The sequence below is a fragment of the Acinonyx jubatus genome, chromosome F2 (assembly GCF_027475565.1).
Source record: "Acinonyx jubatus isolate Ajub_Pintada_27869175 chromosome F2, VMU_Ajub_asm_v1.0, whole genome shotgun sequence".
NCBI lineage: Eukaryota > Metazoa > Chordata > Mammalia > Carnivora > Felidae > Acinonyx > Acinonyx jubatus.
In genome coordinates this window covers 11427065-11451412 of record NC_069394.1, presented here as the reverse complement: position 1 = coordinate 11451412, position 24348 = coordinate 11427065, and the positions used below count along the sequence as shown (strand labels likewise).

General features: G+C 47.0%; 1 protein-coding gene across 7 annotated transcripts in view; it reads right to left on the bottom strand.

The window, feature by feature from the left end:
• Positions 1-24348, bottom strand: part of CYRIB (CYFIP related Rac1 interactor B) — a 147399-nt gene that overhangs the window by 96329 nt on the left and 26722 nt on the right. For all 7 annotated transcript variants that reach the window (XM_053208339.1, XM_053208344.1, XM_027063907.2 and 4 more), the window contains exon 2: positions 8094-8146. The gene's annotated coding sequence lies outside the window, so the exon portion shown is untranslated. The remainder of the gene's footprint in view (positions 1-8093; positions 8147-24348) is intronic.

The window sequence follows — 24348 nt, the reverse complement described above, 5'->3', positions numbered from 1 at the left end:
GCCCCAGCACCCAGAAAGCACTCAGTGAAAGATCACCTGAGCACATGGGTGAAGGAGTGAGTGGATGCACAAAGTGACGAAATCAGGATTCTCAGAAGAGAACAGTAGTAAAGCCCTATTAGTGCTCAGACTGCTGATTATGAAGCTGGCAAACCAAACCCAACGCCCAGAAATGAGAGGCTGGCACCTGGGGACTCAATTCTGGCCCTAGGACTCCAGTGCCTAGGTCTGAGCCACAGATCCCTTCTCTGACAAGTAACCATTATCAAGATTAAATAAGAATTTTTTTAATCTTTATTATTTTTGAGAGAGTGATAGAGCGTGAGCAGGGGAGGGTCAGGGGGGTGGGCACAGAATTGGAAGCAGGCTTCAGGCTCTGAGCTGTCAGCACAGAGCCCCAGGCGAGGCTCGAACTCAAGAACCACGAGATCATGACCTGAGCTGAAGTCAGACGCTTAACCGACGGAACCACCCAGTGGCTCACAATTTTTTTTAATGCAGCTACACAGAGGGAGAAAAGGTTGACAGAATATATGCAAGATATTAATAACAATTAGCTTTTGATGATAAGATTATGGGAGGACATTTATTTTTCGCTTTTGTGTAAATTTTCAGATTTTCTATAGTGAATATAAATAGACTGTCCAGTAACAATAAAGTGAACATAAAAGAGGGGAGACGCCGATCCAAGCAACTAGCCCCAGTGCCTTAGACATAAAGCAAGGACCCAGCAAAGGTTCCATTTCTAGGAATGCCCTTCACACATCTGGAAACAGCTCTCATATGTCTCCTATTTCTTAAGTATTTCAGCTAATTTACTGTCACCCTTACAGGACTTGATTTCAAGGCTCTCTTTTATCCTTCCCTCTCTGCAAAGGCTCCATCTGTTAAAACCCCACTCTGGGTATTGTATAAACCAGCTCACAGAATCAGCAGCACGCTCCCGTTTGCTCATTCATCTGTTAATTCATTCACTGAGTAAACACCCCTTAAAAACCTACTCTATTGGACATCCTTGCTCTTACCCACCCCGCCCCCATTCACACACGGTTCCCAGATTTTCCTGGGGAACACCCACCTCCCCTCACCTCAGTCCCTGTGCTCTGGGGGGTGCAGACCCTAACCTCAGCTCCTTCAGGGGGCGGGCACTCGATCCAGGATGGCCAATCAGAGCATCGCATTCTCTTAAGCCACAGGGATTGGTTCCCGAGGGGCATGTTGCCCAGATAAGACCAATCAGAAACAGAGACTCAATTCGGGGACTTTTCTTTAACCATTGAAAACGTGACCTTTTTATTCCCTTCTGCCAGAACTTCTGAGAGCCGTCTTGCCACCACAATCCAGAAAGAAACGGTAGGTGATGCTGAGGGTTGCAGAAAAACTGTGTAAGCCTTAGCAACACCGTTGAAACCTCCATGCGTTAATTTCCATCCCTAGGCTTTTCAAGGACATAAATCCCCTTTCTGGGGAAGCCGGTTCAAGTCAGGGTCCTGCTTTGAGGTCAAAAGAGTCCTGACTGATGAAATCCGAAGGGCTGTGACATAGGCTGCACGCTGGCCATGCACAGAGGAAGCGAGATGATCCATGCCACCTTTCCTGGCACTCAGTGCGATGTGGCGACAGCTACAAACAGCTACAATTATTTAAAGCCGGTAAGATAATTGCTTTAATTAAGTACGACATGGAACAAGAGGAGCATGGGGGGAAGGGGGGGCCAGGAAAGGCCTCCGGCAAGAAAGAGCATTTAAACGTACCCTGCATCTGCATTCAGGCAGCAGAGATAGAATTACTATTTGGGGAGTCAAGAGAACACGGCTGATACACATCCAGCTCCGAGTAAACGAAACCCACTACAACCCACGTGACACATGGGGCGGTGATACTTAAAGCACTTAAGGGCACTCTCTGAACAAGCCCACAACACAGCATCTCGAGAGACGGCAAAGTGCCAATGTCCAACAGCCCTCACTGGCAAGAATTTCATCTGAATGTTACAGACGATGTCACTCTCTTAAATAACTCTCAGGTCAGTTTTTGTGATTTGGATGCTACACAACGTTCAGTTTTCACTCCAGCCCTCTTGCCTGTTTGGATTACTGTTGATCAAATCGCACAACATTGTAACAACAGCCCTCTGGAGATGAATAACCTGTTTACCACATTTGTTACCAAATGATAAGGGAGAGGGAAGAGAGCACGTGTCTGGTTCCCTAAAACACTGCATGATGGGTTGGGTTAGAAATATGGCTGCAGGGAACACTGGCAACAATAAAAGAACCTCTGGGAACATCTGTTTTGCTAAGAAAGGCCTTGAAGGCCAGTCTTCGTAAAGGAGCAAAGCCAGTGTCCCTCAGACCTCTGACAATGTGTACATAACACAAGTTGGGAAGATACTTAATGAATCAGAAAAGGATACCGCAAACAAATTCTCCTGGGTCTTTGCTATTTCTAAACACATCAGCGATTCATTTGGTCCACAAATACAGCTCCAAGTTTCCAGGGCAAAGAGTCCTACAGATGGAAAAATTAACACTGACAAAAACTTCCGTGTGGTCTCAAGAGAGGTGCTAGGGTCGAGTGGCAGAAGGGCGAAAGGCTTGAGAACCCTTCCAGGTAGCCTGGATTTCTCGGAAGCAGCTGGGTCACCTCTGCTCTAAAAACACTTGAAAGAGTGCTGTTGACTTTGCACAAAGACTTCACTTCCCTTCTCCTGAAAATGCGACTATGACTATGATCACAAGTTCAAGTTCACTGGGCAACTGCTAGGATCCAGGCAGAGCCTACACACAGGGAGACCCAGGCGTACCGGCTCGAGAGGACTGAGCCTGAAACCAGAAGTACCTGCCGTTCGGCATATGCTCAGTAAACACTGGGAATTAGCGACCCCGAGAAGACCGCTAATCTCTTCTAAAAATGAGAGGGGCTTTTATGTTGAAAGCTCCCAAAGAGAAGTTTTTGTTAACTAGTTTGTTTTTTAACACAAAAAATAATATATGTTCATGCTTAAACATTCAAAAAAAAAAAAAGTAGAGGCACCTGGGTGGCTCTGCTGGTTGAGTGTCTGACTCTTGATTTTGGCTCAGGTCATAATCTCAGAGTTGTGAGATCGAGTCCTGAGTCAGCCTCTACCCTGAGTGTGGAGCCTGTTTAGGATTAGGATTCTCCTTCTCTCTCTCTCTCTCTCTCTCTCTCTCTCTCTCTCTCTCTGCCCCCCCTCTAAAAAATTTTTAAAGCATTTTAAAAATTAAAAAAAAAAAGAATTCAGAAAATAGAAAAGATACACAACAAGACATCTTCCATCTGCCCTAGAGCACAATCCGGTAGCCTCTTCCCCCAAGAGGTGAACAGTATTCCCCACAACCACCTCCTTCTTGTTATCTGCCAGTAATAATCGATGCGTAATCAGGCACATGAGGTGTGTGGACTTACTTGTATCTCCTACTTTTTCCCCCCCACACATGGTGGGAACATACCACATACACTTTTCTGCATTTGTCTTTTCTTTTTTTAACTTAAGATTGTATCCTGGAGGGGCGCCTGGGTGGTTTAGTCGGTTAAGCCTCCGACTCTTGACTGTAGCCCACGTTATGATCTCACGGTTTGTGGGATCAAGTCCCACATTGGGCTCTGCACTGCCTGCTTAGTATTCTCTCTCTCCCTCTCTCTGCCCCTCCCACTCGTATTCTCTCTCTCTCTCTCAAAATAAGTAAATAAACTTTAAAAAAAAAAGAGAGAATGTATCCTGGAGATCACAGCTTCTTAGCACACATGACCTTCTATTTTAAACAGTGGCCAAGTATCCCACTGTAAGAACATACCGTAACTGATTGAATCAATCCCCTGCCAACATACATTTCAGCGGCTTCCTCGATCTTGCTTTTATTATAAACAACGCTGCAATGCACGTACATTACATATGTCTTCACATACCCCATGGGTGACTATAGGAAAGATACGACAGATAGGATAAAATCTTGGAAGTAAAATCGCAGGGCCAAGCACTCAGAAAACCCAGATAGTGCCATATTGCCCTTACTGTCACTGTCCCCAACTGTGTGGTAAGTATGCCCATTTCTCCACCCATACTCACAAAAAGTTGTTTCGTGTTTTTAAATACAAGGGAAGAAAGAGCACCAGAGCTCTAGTCTTGTCCCCCTGGCTCTCCCTGCCCCTGTGATATCACACATGACATTACTACTTCCTGTAAGTCCCACCCATGATGCACAACCCAGAAATCCCAGTGTAAAAACAGAATGCACATCAGAGCCACTGGGGTGCTGAAGCCAGCTCACACCAGCTCAGGTGAGCTGAGTGGACACCTTTCTTCCCGATTCTGGGTTCAGGGACATCAGGCTTGTAGCTTGAAACTGGACATGGGCAGCATCTGTACCATAGAAATCAGCAAATGCTACAAAGCAAGGCTTCTTTTTTACCCCGCCCCCCCAGAGGGACCTTGGTCACACATATCACACATCAATGCACACCTACAGTGGAAACCGAGCCTCAGCCATCTCTCTTTGAATATTGCCACCAGCAAGAGGGCCACAGATTCTTGAGACTTGGTCACAAATTCTTGGGACCTAAGGACTGGAGAAGATCTGAAGGGATATCTAATAGTCGTGTCTCTTTTGTCATTATGTCTTTGAATACTGCCTTTCCCCAGCCCATCTGTCTAGGCATAAGCAATATCCTCCTAGTTCCTCTTCTATGCCTCCTTACCATTCTTGTGTATTCACATCTCATTATTGTTTAGTGCTTATTTTTGAGGACAGTCTACAGTGTAACAATTACACACATAAATTAATTAATCAATTAATACTTTTTAAAAAGGCTCTCAAGTGCTCAGTTTCACAATGGACCCAAGTCTCATTTCTAGACCTACTGTGACATTTCAACCTTAACACCCAGATTCCATGGCCTGCTCCTGGGCAAAAACCCCACAAGCTGTCATGACTTCAGCCCACGTATCCAATTGACTTAATTTTCTCTCTTCATCTCTGACACTAAAGGACTTCCCTTTCTGATGAGCTCCCCTAGGTACAAGTCTTACATTTTAGTCCACTCTGTGTTCATATCACGAAAGACACAAATCAGCATAGTCCCCCATGCTGGCAGAGTGTTCTAGGTCTCCAAGTGTAACATAACCACCTACCCGTGCTTGAGTTCTGTGCACATTACAGCGGCAGCTTACTCAAGGGTAAGCTTCCAAAGTCAGCACGGATATGAAAACCGGAAGCAGTCAAAATTCTCCTTGAAAAGCCTGTAATAAGGCTTCACAATGGACACTAACAAACCATCTCCCAACACAGGTCCAACACAGGCTGTGTCCCTTCAGCACTGGATTTGGTGTCTTGGGTTGAGCACCAGAAAGAAATAGCTAGCTTGGATTTCAGAGCTGTGTTGTAGGATAATTAAAATCTATAAATACAAGACACACCCTTGATGGCATAGATGCTCATACTCCAAAAAGCCACAGGAACAAAGAGTGACAGAAGGAACAGCAGATCTGTGTCTCATTCACACTCACTCCAAGAGAGAGACGCCTGTTGGGTGGAATGACAGGATCACCCACGCTATTTAAAGTGTTATTTTTATCTGTACTTTGTTTTTGTTGAGCAAGTATATTTGGATCTGGATAAGTGTGAAGCAGTAATCTATGACAGGATGTATCCAGGACTTTTGTAAGTCAGAACAGTGGTTAGCCCTGGGGCAGGACTCACTGTGAAGGGGCATGAGAGAATGTCCTGGAGAGATAAAAATCTTGAATGCCCTGTCTAGGTGGGGACAAGATGGGGTGACATTAAGAATTCATAAAGGGGCATCTGGCTGGCTCAGTGGGTAGAGCATATGACTCTTTATCTTGGGTTTTTAAGTTCGAGCCCCACACTGGGTGTAGAGATTATTTAAAAATAAAATCTCCGGGGAAGGGGCTCCTGGATAGCTCAGTTGGTTAAGCCTCTGACCCTTGATTTTGGCTCAGGTCATTATCTCACAGTTTCTGGGTTCGAGTCCCATGTCAGGCTCTGCAGGGCTCTCTCCCCATCTCTCTCGGTACCTCACCCACTCGCTCACTCACTCTCTCTCTCTCTCTCAAAAACAAAATAAATAAGCTTTAAAAAAATAAAATAAAACCTTGGGGCACTTGGCTGGCTCAGTCAGTTGAGTATGCTACTCTTGATCTTGGGGTTGGGAATTTGAGCCCCACGTTGGAAATAGAGATTACTTAAAGATAAAATCTTTTTTAAAAATCCTAAATATCTTAAAGTGCCTGGGTGGCTCAGTCGGTTAAGCGTCCAACTCTTGATTTCAGCTCAGGTTATGATCTCACAATTCCTGAAATCAAGCCCTACATCAGGCTCTGTGCTGACAGCATGGAGCCTGCTTGGGATTCTCTCTCTCCCTCTCTCTCTGCCCCTCCCCTGCTGGCACATGCACACGTGCCCTGTCTCCCTCAAAACAAATAAACATTTTTTTAAAAATCTTTAACAAAATAGATTTGTACATTTTACAGTATGTAAGTTATACCCCAATTAAAATAAAAGTTACAGGCGTACATGAGAGACTACTCCACGACAGCTTGCCACCTGATCTCTATTCTACAGCTAAAGCTCTCTAGGGGCCAGCCAGCCAAACACAGGGTAGTAAGGACACCAGGAAGACAAGGGACAGAAGAGGCAGAAAAGGGAATGCTTGGCGGGGATAGCGGGTACCCAGGCTCATTTCTTTCTTTTCTTCTTTCTTTCCTTTCTTTTTTTTTTTTAAGTTTATTTTATTTATTTTGAGAGAGACAGAGAGAGTGCAAGCGGGGTAGGGGCAGAGAAAGAGGGAGAATCTTAAGCAGGCTCTGCGCTACCAGCTCAGAGCCCACGAGGGGCTTGAACTCATGAAACCGTGAGATTATGACCTGAGCTGAAATCAAGAGCCGGACATTTAACCAACTAAGCCACCCAGGCGCCCCAAGCTGGTTTTCCATGAGGGGCCTGCCAACAGTTAAGTGCATTGGCTCTCCAGCCAGACTACTTGGATGTGAATACTGGCTCCACCCCTGCCATGGGCTGTCTGTGTCCCCACCAAATGTATGTGTCGAAACCTAACCTCCAAAAGGACAGTGTTAGGGGGCAGGGCCTTCAGGAGTGATTAGGTCCTGCGGAGGGAGCCCTCATGAATGGGATCAGTGCCCTGATAAAAGAGACCCCAGGGAGCTCCCTCACCATTTCTGCCATGTGAGTTTACAGCAGAAGAATGGCCATCTGTGAATGAAAGTGGGCCTTCACCAGACACCGAATCTGCCGGCACCTTGATCTTGGACTTGTCAGCCTCCAGAAGTGGGAGAATTAAATTTCTGTTGTTTAATGCCCCCCAGTCTGTGGTATTCTGCTACAGGAGCCCAAATGGACTAAGACGACCCTTGCTACTGGAGTGAACTTGAGCAAGTTACTTCTCTTCTTTGATCCTCAAGTTTCTTTTGAAATTTAAACAAGATAATTCAAAGCTTTTGGCACAGCGTCTGCCATTCAACAGCATTCAATAACTGTCAACTATTACTCCTGTTACTGACGACAAGAGGCTGAGAGCATCTTCTTTCCTCCAAAGTTCTTTTTTAAATTATTTTTTTAAGCTTTATTTATCTATTTTGAGAGAGAGAGCAAGGGAGGGGCAGAGAGAGAGTGAATCCCAAGCAGGCTCTACACCATCAGCACAGAACCTGACGCGGGGCTCGGTCCCACAAATCGTGAGATCGTGACCTGAGCCGAAACCAAGAGCAGGACGCTTCACCCACTGAGCCACCAGCCCCCCCCCCCCGCCCCCGTCTCCAAAATTCTTATTTAAATTAAAATTTTAAATAAATAAAAAAAAATAAATTAATAATTTCACCTGATAACCTTGTAGGGTCTCAATAAATATTTGTGGAGTCAACGAAAGAAAGCACATGGATTCTAATTTCAACAGAGCGGCAGGTTCTTATTTCTACTAAACTGAAATCCATGTCCTGGCCTAATACTTCCATCCACTTTAATTTTTCTTCACAGCAAAGTGGTCAAGAGCACAAGCTTGGAAGCAGATGGCCACGGTCACATCCAGCTGTTACTTACCAACTTGGTAACCTTGAACGTGATGCTCAAATTCCAGGCCTCAGTGTCGTCTCCTGTAAAACAGAGTGACAAGAGACCTGAGCACAAGGTGAGCCCCCAGTAAATCCTAGACACTATTATTCTTTCCCATACTACAGACACTGTGAGAGAATAACCCCTCTCAATTCCATTTCTTCAGACCGTCAGGGTTTACAGAGCATGTCTCACAAATATTTTTCTCATTTAATGTTCAAAATAGTGGTATGTATTACAAATAAAGAAATGGAGGTTCAGAGAAGTTAAGTCACTTGCTGACGGTTACACAGCAAAGAGCAAAGACCCAAACCAAAATCCTATGACCAAGGGATAGTTTGGCTAGACTGTGTGGTTCTAGGGACAGAGGGTGGGGCCAGGCTGTCCTTTTCAAATTCAGAATTCCAAGTTAAAGGATGCTGGAAGTCTGAGTTACAACAGGAGTATTTGGGTCCCAGCAAAATGCTCAACTCAACTTGAGATTGAACTGGTCTGAATCATTCTATGCCTGAATCACTTTCTGTTTTAGGTTTCTTCACGGCTGAGGAAAGAAAACAAACTTATATAGAACACCAACCCCATCACCCTCAGCATCTCTTACAGCAGCAAAAACTTATGAATCAAAGGGAGTTTTCATAAAACCAAAGTCAAACAATATCCCATGGAACACAGTCGCCAGCGTTTAGCGTGCGGGTCAGAGCACGGTCTGCCGCGTCTAGACATTCTCATTATTGCACGGAAGAGATACAAACTGCCTTTCTCTGGCCTTTATTTTGATTAAATCTTTAGCTGCCTTAGTGTTTTCTCTTTGCTTTTCGGCGGGTGATGAATTACAGGAAGCTGATCCACTGGCCTCACTTTACTCACAAAAGGTCTGGAGGCTGAGCCCAATTATGGTAGGAGAACACTACCGGCTGGTCATGTCAGCCACCTGTGCTCTCCTGCCATCTCTCCTCTTGTCCCCCCCACTTCCCCCTCCCCCACACACAGGTTTCTTGTCCCTGTGGCATGAGTATGGTTTAAAATCCCTTTTATTTCTTTATTTTTTAATTTTATTTTTGTAAGTAACCTCTACACCCAACGCAGGGCTCAAACTCATGACCCCTGAGATCAAGAGTAGCCTGCTCCACTGACTGAGCCAGCAAGGTACCCTTAAAATCCCCCTTGTTTTAAATTTATTTTTGAGAGACAGAGCACAAACATTGGAGGGGCAGAAAGAGAGGGAGACACAGAATCCGAAGCAGGCTCCAGGCTCTGAGCTGTCAGCACAGAGCCCGACGCGGGGCTCGAACCCACGAACTGTGAGATCATGACCTGAACCAAAGTCAGACACCCAACCAACTGAGCTACCCAGGCGCCCCTAAAATCCCCTTTTAAATCATGATCACAGAATTGCTTGGTGGCCAAAGAAAGAGGAGATTTAATTTAAGAACCACATAAGCATACTCACAAGCTCTGTCCTTGTACAACACACCCATGCCCTTCAGGCCTCACATGCACACACACACTCACACCCCTCATCTATAGCTCTCCTGACTCCTCTCGCTATGTCTTCCAGTTACATAAAGGACTTTTTTCTCTTTCTTTCAAGTTTTTTTGACCAGATTTACAAAATAGAAAATGGAAATAAGTTGTTCACTTGGGAAAATTTTTAGGGCCTTGGGAAAATCCCAGAAATCGGAAAAAAAGGGGCACTAACTCACTCTCACAAAACCCTTTTTTTTAAGAACACAAAGAGTAAGTGGACCATTACATCACCTAAAGACAAAATCCAGGAGACAGCATAAAGGTCCCCAGAAGGAAAGTGGTTGTCTCCAAACAAGGGTGACTTTTTTTCACTTCCATGATTCAGAGCAGAGAGAACCTGGACTATGGCTCTAGAAACCAGATCTGGCCTTGTCTCCTCTTTAGACTCACACTATGAGGCTCCAGTCCCTTCTCAGTCTCTCAAAGCTGTGTGACTTTCAGCAAGGCAATGAACGTCCCTGACCTCCTGTAGCCTCTGCTGTAAAGTGAGAATACTCATTCTTTCAAGAACTAGCTGCTGAGCACCTATGATGAGCCAAGCATGTGACCATGTGGCAAGGAGTTAATTCCAGGAATTAAATCTTCCCAGCCAGCCAGGAGCTTTCATGGATTAGTGGGGCAATTACAGGCAGACAAGCAATTACAATGGAGTATGAAAAAGTGTTACAACAGTGGTGGGTACAGTGTTGGGCAATCATAGAAAAGGGTATTTAACTCAGCAGGGGATGGGAAGTGTTGGGTATAAGAAAGGCTTCCCCAAGGAGGTGATATCTAAGCTGAAAACAAAAAGACAAGTTAGACTTTGCCCAGCCCAGATAGGAGGGGATCCAAGCAGAATGGACCGCACATGCAGGTGCCTGGGTGGCTCAGTAGGTTAAGCGCCCTACTTCTACTCAGGTCATGACCTCGCAGTCTGTGAGTTTGAGCCCAGCGACGGGCTCTGTACTGACAGCTGAGAGCCTGGGGCCTGCTTCGGATTCTGTGTCTCTCCCTCTCTCTGCCCCTTCCCCGTTCACACTCTGTGTGTGTCTCTCTCTCTGTCAAAAAAAAAAAAAAAAAAAAGAATTAAAAAAAAAAAAAAGAATCACAGCATATGCAAAGGCCCGCAGGCTAACTTGCTGGTTCCTTGCTGGTTCACGTGGTCAAGGACAAGAGACAGGAAGAGAAGATGTAGGATATACAGACCTGGATATGCAGGCAGGTGGGCTTGCCAAGGTAACTTCCCTGGACTAGGTAACCTCCTGAGGTCCCTCTGTCCCCTAAGGGCTGGTTCTGTGGTTTTCTGAGACCTCAGGTCCTCCTGCCCTGAGAGCCCTTTCATCAGCATGCAGGAGCCCCTGGGTCCACTCCAGGGCACAGAGGAAGTCCCAACCACCCAACGTGGGCCCTCCTCCTTCCTCTTTCTTTTCCCCTCAGGAGTGGCTGGACAGAGTGAGTCAAAGAGGAAACTGTCTTTTATTTGTCATTTGTTTCTAAAAAAAAAAAAAAAAAAAAAAAACCATCCAGAGCTCACACATACAGTCTGTCTTCCCACCGACCCCCTTTTCCCACCCAGCCCCTGAGCTAGCTGAAGAAATGCTGGAATTACCGGTGTCTCTGCCTCCTTCAGGTCATTTTAAGCTACCTGAGGGCTAACACTGAGTTTGGTCACCCTGTTAGTCCCAGCACCTGGGATTCTGCCTGATGCATAGTAGGTCCTCAAAAATGCATACAGGACTGAACTGATTTTCTCTTTCTGCAAATGAACACACATCAAGATGCCCCCTCTCCCCCAGCAGCTCTGAGGCCAGGCTGGAAGACCTACAGACCCCTCAAGGGGCCACCTCGACACATTCCCCCACTGCTCTACAGACGAATCTGGGGGCTGAGTGAAGCCCCACCTGGACACTGACGATCCCCTCGTTATACCAGTGAAGAATCCCAGGTCCAAAAGAGTGACTGACTTGCCCAAGTCTTAGCAAATGCAACATAATATTTTTAAAAGGCCACAAGATTATTTTTTAAATTTTTTTTGATGTTTATTTATTTTTGAGACAGACAGAGACAGAATGTGGGTGGGTTAGGGGGCAGAGAGAGAGGGAGGCACAGAATCTGAAGGAGGTTCTAGGCTCACGCAGGGCTCGAACTCATGAGTGGTGAGATCATGACCTGAGCTGAAGTCTGACGCTCAACCGACTGAACCACCCAGGTGCCTCATAAGGCCACAACGTTCTTAAGGGGAAGGCTCTACCAGAAATGTTAATTTATTTTCAGGGAAAATGTTTAACGTTGACAGAACTAATGGAAGCTTTTTTTTTTTCCCCCTCCACCAATTACACCATAAGATCCCTGGGTTTTTCTAGGCAGGACTAAAATTTCCCATTGAAGCAAATCTATTTGTGAAGATGACCATGGATATTTTAGGGACTGGGTATGTTTTCGATTATGGATCATTTTTTTAGGATAACTCTCCATTATGTGATCTCAGGCTATAACAATGTTTAAAGAAAAGTTGAGCTCCCTAAACCAACAACCTTCGTTGTTGGTTTTTTTTAATGTTTTGATGTTAAACCATTTTACTATGACGTCAAAGACGATTTTGAAAGACGCCATTTCAACCTATAATCCCTCCACAAAAGAATTCCTCACAATTCTCCGTGTCCTCTTTAATTTTTTTTATTCACAGATCTGTTCTCTGTATATATGTATGTATTTCATTAAAAGGAATTAACCTCTAGTGTAGAATTTCCCTAAATAGTCTTTTATTTTTTCCTTAAAAAAAAAAAAACAAAAAAACCCAAACCTTAAGCAAGTCACTGGCGTGATAAATGCCGCAGAGCACAACCCGGGGAAACATTAAGTGCACTGGGACATTCTGGGTCGGAGACATTTAGGGCAACACTTTGAAGCCTGCTTCATTCAGCAGTTGTTCTGACACTTCCCACATCCCAGCTCATAGGAAACAGAAAAAGGAAAACAGGTGGTTTACTTATTCCACCTGGCCTAGCAAACTCATTGCTCAAGAGTTTAAGTCAATATTTTTCTGCAGTTGAAATAACATCTCAAATAGTGTAATACAGTGGTTCTCACCCCGGCTGATGTAACCAGAGCTCATGGGAGAGGGAGGAAAGTTTTTTTTTAAACCCTGCTGCTGGGTCCCAACCCTGTACAATCAAACACTCTCTAAGGATGAAACCCCAGCACCGTGGTTTTCTGGCTCCCCAGGTGACTTAATGTGCAAGCAGGACCGGCTTAGAATAACTCATTAGTCAAAGGAAGCCCATGGGAAATCTTATCTGGAAGTGAAGAACTCCTCGTAATTAAATAAAATAGCAGATGTAAAAGTACCTAACAGTGCCTGTGACCCAGAGGACACTTAATAAATGTTAATTAAGCACAAAAAAATAACTGAAATAATTACTCTTTCTCCGCAGTGAATTCATCTTGTAATTTTATTGGCTTGTTTATCACTTGCTGTTTTTTTCTTAGCCATGATTCATTCTATCTCTGGTAATAAAATTGTTGACGTATACCCATAATCCTGTTCAATTACAAGAGCTCTGTAATATTTCCAACAACCCTTAATCACTTATTTAATAAAACTTTCCCCCCAGAACAGTGGCTAATATATACCAAACACTCAATGAAGAGGAGCTATTTATAATAATTATCATTATTCAGAATTCATGATAATTCTTCTCAAGTAGGCTGAAACCCATTTGACAGTATTTGGAGAGCTTAACAAGAACGTAAAAAAAAAATTAGGGCAGTATTTTACACACTTATTAAAACAGACTTTTAAGCAAACCAGTTCTTTTTATAATTTTGTGGGGAAAAAATTAAATATGATCATTGCTCAGGTAGCTGGCTTATCTACCTATTCAAGGGGCCCAGAAAAAGCTACCTGTTAATGCTTAGCAGTTTCCATAGTTACTTGGAAACGCTAACATGGCAATTAGTTACAAATGGTCTCTGAGCCAACTTGCCTACCACTGCCTCCCTGAACCTGAGTTAGGAAGGTGATTTTTTTTTTAATGTTTATTTATTCTTGAGAGAGAGAAAGCACGCATGACAGCTGGGGGAAGAGAGAGAGGGAGACAGAGGATCTGAAGCGAGCTCTGTGCTGACAGCAGACAGCCCGATGCGGGGCTCAAACTCACAAACCATAAGATCATGACCTGAGCCCAAGTCCGAAGCTTCACCACCAACTGAGCCACCCAGGTGCCCCTTGGTGGGTTTTTTTTTTCCTCCAGTTACTTAACATACAATGTAGGATTGGTTTCAGGAGTAGAACCCAGTGATTCATCACTTACATATATATAACACCCAGGGCTCATCCCGACAAGTGCCCTCCTTAATGCCCATCACCCATCTGGAAAATACTGTGGAAGCTCCTCAAAAAATTAAAAGTAGAACTAAGCTAGGTGATTTTTTTTTAAGTTTATTTATCTTGAGAAAGCGAGAGAGAGAGAGAGAACACACAAGTGGGGTTGAGGGAGAGGGAGAGAGAGAGAATCCCAAGCAGGCCCTGCACCGTCAGCGAAGAGCTCAACGTTGGGCTCAACCTCCCGAACCGTGAGAGCATCAATGGAGGAGCTTAAACCAAGAGTCGGATGCTTCACCGACTGAGCCACCCAGGTGCCCCAGGAAGGTGACTGTTCCACGTGTTCACATCACCCCTCAGTTCTGAGAAACCACAAATCTGTTTTAAAAAACAAAATGTAATTTCTTAACCCAAACAAGGAGCTCTTCTCTATGAAAATGTCCGAACCTCTGGCTCTGTCCTGCTCAGATGAAACTGGTCTGTCCTCATCCTCTCCTCATGCTGTGCCACAACAGGAGACCAGCAGCTATGCTGGAGGATTTGCTGTCCCCAGTTCAGGATTCACACTGGTCAGAATAACCCTTCTGTTGCTTGTACCTGAGCAAGCTACACCCTGCATCCCTATGCCTTCCGTGTCCAAACATCTACTCTGTCAGGTTTTAAATCAGCTGGACTCAAAAATAATGATGTACAAAAATAATAAAGACACGTACATTAAAAAAAAAAAAAAAAAAAAAAAAAAAAAACACGTACAGGGACGCCTGGGTGGCTCAGTCATGATCTGACCCGCATTGGGCTCTGTGCTGACAGCTCTGAGCCTGGAGCCTGCTTCGGATTCTGTGTCTCCCTCTCTCTCTCTGTCCTCACCTGCTTATGCTTTGTTTCTCTCTGTCTCAAAAACAAATAAACATTAAAAAAAAATTTAACAAAAAACCACGTACAAAAATAATCATGATGTGCACTTCTTTATGTGTATATTATATGTCACTAACAAGTGCTATGGTCTAAAAGGTTGTGTTCTCCTAAAATTCACACACTGGAATCCCAACACCCAATGTGGCAGTATTAGGAGGTGGCGCCTTTGGGAAGTGCTCAGGTCATGAGAAGGGAGCCCTCATGGATGGGGCTAGTAGCCTTATAAAAGAGGACCTTGCGAGCTCCTTCACCACTACCACCGTATGAGGACACAGGGAGAAATCTTGTGACCCAGAAGAGGGCACTCAGCTGACCATGGTGGTGCCCTAATTACCAGCTTCCAGCCTCCAGCCAATGAGAAAAACCCGTAGTCTATAAGCCACCCAGTGTGTGGTATTTTGTTACTGCAGCCCTAAGACAAGGTCAAATGTGATCACACAAGGGCCTTTGGCTAGTAACAGCTTGGTTGCTCAGTAAGAATATAGTGCTGACTGGGGGTGCCTGGGGGGCTCAGTTGGTTAAGCATCCGACTTTGGCTCAGGTCATGATCCCACGGTTCGGGAGTTCAAGCCCCGCATCGGGCTCCACGCTGATGGTGCAGAGCCTACTTGTAATTCTCTCTCCCTCTCTCTCTCTCTCTCTCTCTCTCTCCCTCTCTGCTCCCTCAGCCCTCTCTCTCTCTCAAAATAAATAAACTTAAAAAAAAACAAAAAACAAAAAAAGAACGTAAGGATGACTGTCACTGGCCAGGAAGAGTCAAAGGGGCAAGAGAGATGGAGAAGATGACAGAGAGGCCCTCTCAAAAGACCTCATGCTCAGGGGAGCACGCAGACTGGCTCCTGCAACACCAGGGCTCTGACAGAGCAGCCATGGGGTGACGAAGAAACACAAAGGACAGGGTCACAGAGGCAGCCCCAGACACCCAGCCTGAACGAGAAGCAGAAACGGGGAGGTGATAGTTGGGGACAACAACGTTAAGGGAAGAACTGCAGTTCACGTCCATCGTTCCCTGAACTTGACATTGCCTTCTCCGCCATTTGCATTAGCTCCCAACATTTGGCTCTTTCAATGAGATCAGAAGCACCTTGATGGTCGGCACCTTGTGTCACTAGTAGAAGAACTAATTTTAGTTTCTGTATGATCAAGTGTATACAGTACTTTAGATAGCTAGACACGGATAGTACCTGAATATTAAAACTGGTGTAACTCACGTTTTCATTTAACCCTCTGGTTGGCCAAGCACTGAGTTACTAGTGTGAGATGGTCCTGTGAAGGCCTCACGCAAGGGATTCCAATTGGTCCTGGCTGATTCATTTTTGTTGTTGGGAAAACTGCCATGTCTGGAACCCCCACTGTAATGGAGCTACAGAGGATCCCTAGAGGACACACTCCCAGACTCATGCTATGGCGGGTGCCATCTCCCCAGGACAGTTCCAGAGCCCTCCCCTATGCTGGAGTTTCTAAAGTGTTCCTGGATCTATTCAGGATACAATCTTTTCTATTAACCAGGTTCTCCATGACTCTGTCACTACATATTATCATTATTATTATTATTATTATTAATTTGCCAAGTACACAGTCCAGAAAAGCAGCTAATATACTGGGCAGAGAGGTCCCTTGAAACATAGTCTCAGGTGTTTTTAATTTCCTAATCACAACTATCGCTAACTAACTATGGCAATCTTACCTGACAACAGGACCCACGATCTTCAGCATTGCTTTTATTTGCAAAACCAGACATATGCCTAATCCCCAAGAATGTGCTTCAAATATTAAGGATTATACATGAAGGTTCTGCATGCATCCACATGCACGTAAGCATAGTTAAATATATATCAACTTTCTACAGTCCTAACACAGGGAACATACAAAATCCTCCTGACTTCCAATGCGTGCCCAGAGATACGAATCCCACGCATATTTGGGGTTCTTTTGAGATAACGTAACTGATTCTAGGGTCCACCCCAAGTTTAAAAAAATTCTCTGGCTTGGGGTTCCCCCCCCCAACAAAAGTAGCCAAGCTTAACTTCAAATATTTTGCCATCCTAACATTTGGAGGAATAAAGCACACTGTCTTCACGGAGGTTGTAACTCTCCTTCTTGAAGACTATGAGATGCCACATGGGCACACCTTCCTCCCGGCTCCAGGCCTGGGACAGTCAGCAACGGTGTCTCCTAATTACCGTCTTCCTTTCCTCCCTTCTCTCCTAGAGAGAGAAGGCTCTGTCAGCACAGAGCCTGATGCAGGGCTCGAACACACGAACCGTGAAATCATGACCTGAGCCGAAGTCAGATGCTTGCTTAACCGACTGAGCCACCCAGGAGCCCTGAGGTGCAGAATATTACTTCTGGTCTAACTCCCTGATTCTATAGAGTCACAACTGGCTCCCAAGTATTCCCACTACTCACTACCCAGAGACGATCACTTAGCTTCCTCCCATTTCCAGACTCCTTCACCTGGTGACCTGCTTCCCAGATGTCCACTCTCAGTCCCCATTCAGAGAGCCTTCAGTGTAGACAGGGGCCCCTGCTGGGCACACCTTACCCCGATGCTCCCTTTCCCAGAGCACTGTTCTCACTATACCTGAATGATGCCATCGCTTATTCAGCTAGCTCACTTCGGAGCTCTGAGTGACTCTTTGTTAAATTCTTTATGTCCTGGACCGGGCACAGCAGTGACACTTACATGGAAACTGGGTCGTGAAGAGAGTGACCAATGCATCCCCGTTTATCAGGGAAATTCCCAGCTCTAGCAAGGAAAGTCCCAAGTCCCAGGAAACCCCTCAGTTCCAAAGCAAACCCCTCAGTTCCTCAAGCAAAGCAGGATGGCTGGTCACTCTAGCAGGGGATACCAGTCAGGTCAGACAGCCTGCTCACTGCTCCTTCCGCTAACTGTGCTCAGACATCCAGGCTGGGCCTGGAGCCCTATCTGTGCCAACTGGTCCCTGTAGCCCACCACTGTCCAAAAGAACTTTCGGCAACATCCGCGACGTCCAGTAAGGCAGCACCAGCCACGCGTCATTACTTGGCACCCGCCTTCTGGCTCGGTGAACTGAGAAGCTGAGTTTTTACATTTTAATTAATTTTAATTACTTTAAACTTAAATCACCCCATGTGGCTAGTGGCTACTGCACTGGGCAGCTCAGCTCCAGTGTTACATACACAGAACCAGGGTCCACTGCTGTGCAGACGAATGAGCTTTGAAGTCAGACAGACCTCGGTCCAAATCCTGGACCAACTCCCTCATTTACAAATGTGTCACACCTTCTTGGGGAAACACATTTCTTCATCTGTAATCCTTCCAAATTTACTAGGGGACAATGTTCAGGAAGTGGCTGGCCCGCTGAACTTCAAGAAACAGGATTTCTTTAGAAGCAAGTAAACCAAATCTATGTAAAAATGCTTAAAAAAAAATTTTGACTCTGAACCCCAAAAGCGAATGAATGGGAATCATTTCAACCAGATCTTCAAAATATGCATCAGGTTTAAATTCAGATTCTAAACTGCCACAGCTGTCCCACGGGGCTCGCCAGGACTTGATTTCTGTCCCAGGCCTGTCGAGGGCTGTCACTGAGCCCCATCAGAAGGCACCCTGGGGCAGCGGGCACTGGGTATCTAGGAGACACTGAGCCAGCTCACCTGAGCGTGGCCCTACACAGAGCCAGGAGCAGGGATCCAGGCTGGTCACAGAGAAGGGAGGAGGCAGTGCAGAGGAACCAGGGACATGGGGCAGGTGGAGCAGAGCGTGCTGGGGGGGGGGGGGGGGGGGGGAGGACCACCCTGGAGCACATCCTTCACAGCGCACAGCCCCCTACGCACCTGCTCCCTCCTGCAGGCTGCCAGCAAGGAACCCCCCCACCTCCACCCCAGGGCAGCAGGTGCTCTCTGGAGCCTGCCCACCTCCCCAGGCCCTAAGGAATCCATCCCCAAGCGGCAGGAATGGGCGGTATGTACCCCCCCAGGGGCAAGCTGCAAATCAGCATCACCCTGAAAGCTGTTCAAAAACCAAGTGTTCCCCAGGACTGGGAACTGGTGTTTGCAAAAAGCTCTCAGGTGATTGCTGCGCAGCTGGGGACTCAGTATTCTGCATCTGAATGCTTGGGAAGGGGATTCTTTTTCTAAAGTTTTTTTTTTTTTTTTGAGGGAGGTGGGACAGAGAGAGGAAGGGAGAGTGAGAATCCCAAGCAGGCTCTGCACTGTTGAGAACCGCGAGATCTCCATGACCTGGGCCGAAGTCAAGAGTCGGATGCCCAACTGAGTTACCCAGGTGCCCCTGAGAAGGGGATTCTTATATGCAGCCAAGATGAGAAGGATCACCCACAGAAAGAAATACTACCTAAGGCTGCAGGAAAAAGTCCTCCCCACCTTTTTTAACACCCAGTGTGGGGCTCAAACTCACGACCCCAAGATCTAGAGTTACAAGCTTCTCCGACTGAGCCAGCCAGGCGCTCCAAGAAGTCCCTTTCTTAATGGTTCCTTCCCCTTGCTGCAGGGGCAGCACTGAGAAGGCTGTAGGGCCCTTCAAGCTGCCCCCCTCCCTCACAACCCAACTTGAAGAGCACCTTCTGGCTCCCCAGGACCCACCGGTCCAAGGACGAACCTGTCTAATGTCTCATGTGCAGCACTGGTGGGGTGGAGGGTGTCCTTCTTGCCCACTAACCTCTGAGCACCCCAGGGCAAATGCTGAGGTCCACGCTGGTCCTGTGTCTCAGGGCTGGTCCTAGCACTGAGGAAGCCCACAATAAATGCTATTATTGTGGTTCTTACCCTCATTTCACTGAAAAGGAAACCAGCTCCTAGAGATGGTATGACTCACCCAAGGCCCCATGACACTGGGGGCAGGGCTGGGACAGGAACTCTGGGCTCCTGGGTTCTTCCTCTTCCTGATACCCCAGGCTGCTGCCCCACTGCCTCCCCCACCCTCACTCCACACACACACACAAAACATACACCTTTTTCTTTTCTCCCTTTCTTGGTCAATATGCAGGCTGCCAGTCCAGATAAATTCTCAGTATTCTAGGGCTTTCAGTTCTAGGACCCCACCTATCCTCAAAACAGTCTGGGGGCTCTTCTAAGAACACCCTTTGGGCACTATACGGTGGAGGGACAGTTTGGGCACAGCTTTGGAGTCTTGACTCACCTGGGTTGCCACTTGGCAGCTGGGTGATCTTAGATGGATTTCTTAACCTCTCTGGGCTCAGGTTCCTCAACTATAAAATGGGAATGATAATTTTATCACTCAAGATTGTGGGGAAGATTATTAGCTGAGATCAATCAAAGAGACCAGATGGGCACCTTGGGTCAGCCAGCAGGAAGCGCTAACATTGTTCATCACCTGCTCCGTGCTCCAGATTCTGGCCCACAAGAGCTTCCAGAGTGTGCATCCTCCTGCCCTATTTACCCCCATCTCTTCCCCTGGGGCCACCCTGGGCCAGCTGGCCCACCTCACGGCTCCTCTCCTGACCCCTCCTCTTGGGTGCCTGGACCCCCCTGGAGGACCAGATGGCTGTTGAGGTGTCTGAAGGCACCAGACTCATCCCCACTCCGCCCTGCCAGAGCCCCCAGAAATAAGTGAGAAGTAGCTTTTTTCTATTCCTCATTCCAGACTTCCTTAATTAAAATCAAATATTTGCACTCTCCAAGGCCTATAAACCTGAACTGTCTACAGGAAGAAAAAAAAAAAAGATGCAAAGAGAGTAGTGTGGGCAGAGGTGGCCTGGGAGAACCTCAGAGAAAGGGCAGTCGATCTTGAGCAACCGCACAGAGCCAGCCAAGAGCCCGGGGTGAGTGGGGGAAAGCTGCCATCTCCAATGCAATCACCCCTGCTTTTCTCAATCAACCTCCACAAGAATCAATGGCATATTTGCTCCGAGAAAAGCTCACTGAAAATCATCTGAGGGTATGAACGTTGGCAGGGGTTGGGGGAGGGGATGGAAGCAAGGACCACACTACTCCAGCCCCTCCCCAGAAGCTGTCACACAAGCAGGAAGTGAGCCCCTGCTCCACCCCAGCATGGCTGTATCAGCCCATAAAATAAGAAATATCTGGAACGGAGTGGGGACTGGTTGCTGCCCAGAGCCCTACCCTCAGTGCCTCTATGCCCCCCAGCGCTCCCTGACACCCCTCCCCCCAGGATCCAGCAAGGAAAGGATTAAAAACAGGCTTCCAGAAATTACCCTGGTGGGTTAAACATTCTGACCATCACCCCCGGGCACAGGTGAGGGGCATGAAGAATGCGCACAAAATTTGGGGGTGATTCGAGGAGGGACAAGGCCTTAATGTTTGCCGGAAGAAGAGAGAGGGAGGGAGGGGGAGACTGGTTCATGTGGCAATGGTAGTGGCACTGAGGACAGGCCACGGAACCACCGCACCTCTGTCCCTCTAGGCCACTCACTCCATCCAAGTTCAGGTCATCGCTTCACCAGAAGCCTCCCTAACCAGTGGATGCTGAGCCCCCCCGGGGCAATGCACAGCTGACGTGTTGCCTGCCCAGCTTCCACACCCCTTCTGGTAATAGCACCCACTTTTCCAATGGGGCATCCCCAGCCCTCCCCTCCACATGTTCCTGTGGCCAGTATGTTAGCTAGGGGAGAGTGGTCAAAGCACAGAATCTTCTAGAACCCATGGCTGGCTCCAGAACAGGCAGGTGACCCTAACTAGCCATGGGAGTCCTCCTGAGGTTCAAGAATGGGCATGTGACCCTGAGTGGCTAATAAGAGGTTTCTCTAGCACTCGGGCTGCAGACGCCGCGAGAAGGACGCCTGGTTTCCCCCGTGGGGTGGTCAACATGAGAAGACATAAGCCTGGGCCCACACTGCCGCCGGCTGGCTCTTGCTGTCTGGGAAAGAGGGTCTGCCTAAGAAACAAGTAAGAAAGGGTGGAGGGCCAAGAGACAGACAAAACCCGGCCCCTGGATCAGCCATGCCTGTTTAGCTACTTGACACAAGAAATTATCCTTTTTAAACCTAAGCTGGCCTGAGTTTGGTTTCTGTCACTTGCAGCCTAAAGCACCTGATGCACACCATCCTCGGTGGGTTTACGAGACCTGCTGGTCAGTCGCTGCCAGGCCCTGCTTCCTGCCCCGGCTGCCCTTTCAGGCCTGACGCAGTGGCTTGTTGAGGGCCCCCAGGGAGGCTGGCTCCAGGCCCTCGGCCTTCTGCATGGGGCACACAGAGCATCCCTCTCTCACTGTGGACCTCAGACCCCAGGCTCTTGTCCGCACCTCCCACACTGCCTGTTCTAATTTGCAAATCCTTCACAGGCCCCTCGCAGTGCCTACGGATTGTGATGTAGATTCCTTTCACACCACTTACAAGGCCCCTGGGCCCTGAAGACAGCTCCCCTGTTCCTCCGCGGGCATCTGCACAGTCGGCTTCATAAGTCATGTTGCACAAGGTAGGTGTTTTTACAATTCCAATCGATGTCAAAAGCTCTTTGAGGACAAGAGCTTATGCCCCTCATGTACTTTAAAAAAAAAAAATTTAAACTTATTTACTTATTTTGAGAGAAAGAGAATACGAGCAGGGGAAAGCCACCCAGGCGCTCCCCGCATGTTCTGTAACCTGCAGCCCCTCCACTGAGGTCAAAGCCCCCCTTTTCATGCAGAGGGAGTTAGTGCTGATAGAACCTCATAAACACAGCCTCTACCCTTCAAAAGTTATCAAAACCCTCCCCAAAGCTCTCTAACACCCACCAAGACGAAGATGCTCTGGGATACATAAGCCTTTGTTATGTAAATTAGGGGGTTGTTTCCCACTGAAACCGGCCAGTTGTGTAAATTTCATCCAAGGCCATAGGGAAAAATATCCACGCATAAAACTTCTCTGGACTAAACGTAAACTGACAGTATTTATCGCCACAGTGTGCAGAGTTAATGCCAAAATGGGTTTTAGAGATCTTCTGGGGCAACCTTCCCATTTTACAGAAGTGGAAACTGAAATTCCAAGAAGTGAACTGACACCTGGGGTCACCCCGCTGAGAGGCAGAGGAGCCAGGGCAAACACCGGGTTCTCTGCTTCCCCCTCCACAAAGTTATAAATAACTTCACCTCCATTTTACTTTATTACAATGCTACTTAACACACCCTCACTTAAAATTATGTAAGCCACAGGGAAACTCTATATGTATTTTCTGCTCTTTGCACTACATCTCATCTGAAAAACGGGGCTCCTGTGGTTACTGGCAGCCTTAGACTTAGTGTGGCTTTCTCACCCTCTCTACCACCCGTAACAGTGGCGACACAGACAGTCACAGGGGCTGGTTGTGCAATGACAGGCAGTCTCCACTTCCTAATGTGGAGACCTAGGTGGTGAAATGTCTTTGTGAAAATGTCTACCCTCTCCTGGACCCAGCAAGTCGTCATGAGGACGTTCGTTCACGGCAAAGTGTTGTGTTGCATCTATCTCGTTAATCTCTGAAGAAAAAGCATCTTGTTGGGGTGCCTGGGTGGCTCAGTCGGTTGAGCGTCTGACTTCAGCTCAGGTCATAATCTCGCGGTTTGTGAGTTCGAGCCCCGCATCAGGCTCTGTGCTGACAGCTGGGAGTCTGGAGCCTGCTTCGGATTCTGTGTCTCCTCTCTCTGCCCCTCCCCTGCTTGTGCTCTGTCTCTCTCTATCAAAAATAAATAAATGTAAAAAAAAAAAAAAAAAAGAAAAAGAAAAAGAATTAAAAAGAAAAAGAAAAAGCATCTTGCAAGGTAAAGGTGATTTCAGGAACAGCCTGGAAGTTGGATTTCTGGCTGTTCCTTTCACTCACTGTGTGGCCTTGGATAAGATACTTAGCCTCTCTGAGCCTGTTTCTTCCTTTTCAAAAATGGCGGTAATACCTCCACTGAACAGGGGCTGAGTCCCTCTTGAGCTCTGCTTTAGGCCTCGGCCAATCTGCTGACCGAGGCCATCGCCCTAGATTCTCTGAATCTTTCCCCTCCTGCCACCCATCAACCCCTCAACTGCTCAGGCCAGCTGACACCATCCCATCCACACCCCACCCCTTGGGTGCAGCATCACCTGCCTGGGGGCCGACCACCCCTTGGCCAGCAGGGTCCAGCACAATAACCCAGTCACCTACGAATGGGTTTAGAAGCCCATAGCAGGGTTTCTCCTCAGACTGAAAACCTCTAACATCACTGTAAAATTACTTACTTTTTTCCTCATGGGATCCAATGGAAGTTAACGTCAGTCACCAAAATCTATATGGTCCTTTTCCACACACAGCAATAAATAGACTATGTAACACTTACAGGATTCCTTTAACGTTCTCTGTCCAAAATTAAGCTTGTGTTCTGTTTACTGTTGTCAGTGAGGAACAGACAGGGGTCTCCCTAACCACGCTTTATGTCTGGATCTCGCTCTGTATCACGCACCCCACAGCAGGGCCAGGGGCCCTCTCCACCACACCGCCTCTAAGCAGTCTATCTATCTATAGGCTGAACCTCTGCATCTGCTCCCCAGCCCCCAGCCGCACCCAGTGAGGAGTCTAGACTTGCTCAGACGAGGGGGA